Source organism: Mizuhopecten yessoensis, unplaced genomic scaffold, assembly GCF_002113885.1.
Source record: "Mizuhopecten yessoensis strain PY_sf001 unplaced genomic scaffold, ASM211388v2 scaffold715587, whole genome shotgun sequence".
NCBI lineage: Eukaryota > Metazoa > Mollusca > Bivalvia > Pectinida > Pectinidae > Mizuhopecten > Mizuhopecten yessoensis.
The window spans coordinates 2,597-7,042 of NW_018479691.1; positions in this window are offsets into that span (position 1 = coordinate 2,597).

A 4,446-nucleotide genomic window follows, 5' to 3' on the forward strand; every position below is an offset into this window, starting at 1 on the left:
GTATGTATCATTGTCCTCATTTGTAAGTGTGTATGTATCATTGTCCTCATTTGTAAGTGTGTATGTATCATTGTCCTCATTTGTAAGTGTGTATGTATCAATGTCCTCATTTGTCAGTGTGTATGTATCATTGTCCTCATTTGTAAGTTTCAGATGTTCTCTTTCGTCAGTGTGCATGCATCTGCCATTTCGGTGATTAATGCCGATAGTGTTGTGTGGGTAGGCGAGAAACGGGCGCAGGGCGTTTGTATATGATCTTGGCATGATGAAATGTGATGAGGTATTTCGCGAAAGCAAACATAGTAAGAGCATTAACAGTCAATGGTGCATATTCCGAATTTAATTTCCTCCCTAACAACTGCATCCCTACTGGCTTTGTTTTGTTTTGATACGAGGCCGATTTTATTGATAATATCAAACAAGGCAATTAATACATCACCTGTTCTTTTAATTTTACATTCAGATATAGAGAATCGCACATGAGTTTCTATTAGATATGACATTTATGAAACAAGATCAGAATGTTTTGATTTTGCGAGGCTCTGTCGAGCAAAATTAAAACATTCTCAACGAGTTTTATAAATGTCATATCTAATAAAAACGAATGTAAGATTCTGTTTATCATATGACCCTCTATTTTGACAAAAATAGGAAAATAAAGGCATCTAACGTTCAACTACTGTGACGTCATCGGTTGGCAACGGACGCGATTGTTCCCTGATGCGACAGGTAGGGGATAAAAATTCTCTCTAACATAGGATGGGGTCCCATGCAAGATGTGCAAGAAAATCCCTGACCACAACGGAAAAGCTTTGGCGTGCCGGAAATGCCGGGATCACTATTGTAACCAGTGTTTGGACAAGAACGTAAACGAATACACCGTGCTCGAAGAATCCACAGACTCAATGTGGTTCTGCTCGCCATGTAGAGTTACAGTTGAGAAAAACCTTCACGCTGTACTCCAGGTCGAACAGAAATGTGCGGAGATCATGGAAGTTAACGAAGAAAAAATTAAATCTCTGGAACGCCGGATTGAAACTTTGTGCACCGAATCCCAGGTCAGGAGTATTGTGAAAGAGAATTGACGAAAGGGACAGTGAAATGCCCGGAACAGGCACAACAGTCCAAGCCTACCACGGATATATAATAACACTTTTGCGGGGTGTTGTTATACAATTTGAAAAGTAAAAGTTCTGGAGATGTGGTATATGGTCCAAATATAAATGTATTAGAATAACTTTCTCTAGGTCGGTGGGTGATTTCTGGAGTATTCAAAAACACACCCGTACAGTCCGATGCGTAGCTCCTAACTGAAGTAACAAATCATAATCATGTCCTAAGTACATTTACACAATAGCAATTAAGTAATTAGTTTGAGTGACATCTGTCATTCATAGCAACCGGCCTTTCAGACCCCGGCCGTACCCGACCAGGTAAGCCAATTTAGCTGTCCTTTGTCTGAGACTGAATGCAGTGTCCGATCTGGTATGACCAATAATCCTGTTACGTAATTTAATTAAGTTGAAAGATATATGGTATAAGATGGACAAAGTAAATGCATGAGTTAATCTGACAACAATGACACATGTCGACTTTAAAGGAAAAGCTTCATAAATAGAACTTAAACAATTTACACAAATAGTTCCAGGATATTAATTATATGTATGTCACACGATGGTATAGATTAAATGAAAGTTTGTAGTAATGATATATTAAATCAAAGTTCAAATTTAGCAATTTTATCATACAATTCTTTATGATAGATACACCACCTCGCCGAGATAAATGAGAGGAAGAGGAGGGAAACTAACATTAATGTTTTTGGGTTTAAAGAGCAAACGATTGACGACGGTTCGGCCAGGAAGGAAGCAGACATTGTCACAATTAAGAGCATGCTTGCAACGTGCAAGTTTCCATATGAGGGCAAGGTACAGAAAGTCATTCGACTTGGTAAATATGAGAAAACCAACGATAATGCTACACCACCTAAGGCTAGACCGCTGTTAGTATCGTTTGTATCTGTTGATGACAAGAAAGCCTTCTTTAAAAATATAAGGAACTTGAAACACGAGGAGAAATACGCCGCCATTAGAATAAACAACGATCTTACCAAAAAGGCACGGGAACAAGAAAATATATTAAGAGATGAGGCAATACTGAAGGGGAATACATTGTCCTAGTACGGGGCCTACCGTGGAACAGGAAGATCGTGCGACTGGCAAAACAGAAAGAAAAGTAACAAACACAACAGGAATAGCTGATGGAAATGTCAATTCCAGACCAATTTCAGGTTAACACACGAATAATTTGGGCTGCTTTTTCACAAACTCGGATACATTAGCAAATAAATTGGAAGAGAATTAATACTGACAATATAATGGTCATAATCGGTATAATGAGGTATTGCCGAAGAACAGTAGATACGCCCCAACAATCCTGGAATTATCGATAGAAGGATACGATCTTTTTATAAATAACCTTTGTGGAGGAAATGGTATCCGAGGAACAGCACTGTACATCAAGTCAGATCTAAAAGCAACGGAAATGTGTATGTCAGTTGCTTTCAAGGAACATGTTTTTGTCAGCTTTGACTTGGCCGAAGGAAATACAATATTAATTGGATGTATTTATAGGAGCCCAAACAGCACAAAGGAAAATAATGATGAGTTAAATAATCTTTTACTGGAAGTGGGTAACGCCAAATATTCACATAAACTCATAATTGGGGACTTCAAGTATATCAACTGGGAGAACTACACAACAGAGTATAAAAACAAGACTGAAATAAAATTTATTGAAACCATCAGGGACACGTATCTATTTCAGCATGTGCAAGTTCCAACGAGGATAAGAAATAACCAAGAACCCAGCCTACTGCACCTAATATTTACAAACGAGGAAAATATGGTTGGTAAATTAGATGTCCAGAGTCCCCTTGGTAAAAGTGACCATGGATGTATCGCCTTTCAATTTTTATGAAAATATAACAAACCGAACAGTGCAACCATGAAAATTAATAATAACCGCGGGGACTATCAAAAGATGAGGGAGGAGCTAAACATAGACTCGGATTCCTGTCTACAGAATGAAAACATGGACGAAAACTATAATACATTCATCAGTAAATTATCATTGGCGGTAGACAGACATATCCCAAAAATCAGTCAAAGAAAGAAAAAACACAAACAATCATTAGATGTCAAGACAGTGGAAGCGGTTTAGAAAAAACACTGATGCTGAGAGAGATTCATGGAAACAAGAACTTAGAAAAGCGAAAAAACAACTGGAACAAAATATCGCTCAAGATGTAAAAACCAACCCCAAGAAATTTTGGAAATATGCTAATTCTAAAACAAAAACCAGGACAGGAATATCCGAATTACACGTAAAGGAAAACGACAAAGTGGTACACACTGCCAAAAATGATGGTGAAAAGGCTAACGTATTGGCCAACTTCTTCAGCAGGGTATTTACAAAGGAACAATTCTGAACAAGGAGGTCAACGAGGAAGAACTTTCTAAACTCATAAAATGTTTAAACACCAACAAATCTCAAGGTCCAGATAGCATTCATCCAAAAATACTGAAGAAAACTAAACCACTTACGATATTATTCAACCAATCATTAAGTACAGGCCATGTACCGGCAGTATGGAAACAGGGGAGGATCACTGCCATTTTCAAGAAAGGGGACAAGTGTTATGCAGGAAATTACAGAACGGTTAGTCTAACTAGTATCATATGCATATTTATACACAAACAACAAAGGCGTGGTTTAAGTTTATACATATACTTGAATTTAAACATGTCAAAACGATATTAGGTCATGTATACATTCATCACACTCACTGCTCTGTCATCCTATACAGTACAACTGTAACACTCCCTCTGTCAATCCAAGAAAATATGATTATCATTATATAACATTGTAATATATCAACACATACAAATATTTAACATTTGGCCTTAAATGGGGGCTGGCATAATTTAAGCTAACGGTAATTCAGCTCACTGGGAATGACATGATATTATATGATATTATGCAATATCTATATACTGTTGCTTTCATGTCCCAGTGGCTGAATTACTAGGAGTATGCATGGGGATTATAGACCGAGTATGTAAAACTGTAGTGTATTCGAGCCGTGAGTCTCGAGAGGTGAGTCACCCAAGAGCCGTGAGTCTCAAGGGAAAACCCATGTGCCACACTCGGTCCGATGAACCCCAACTCCACTTAGATACAACCAGACTGCCAGGTCCGACAGCTGTACAGACCAGCCCAAGAGCCGTGAGTCTCAAGGGTTTCTTCGCCGTGAGTCGTTTAAACAGCCTGATTGTATACTACAAATGTATACTTTTTGAATAGTAAGTAATATAATACTTGGGGCCAAAGAACGTAACAATAGCCCGTAAAGCCGAAAGGGTTATTGAGTAGTGGATAGCCCTT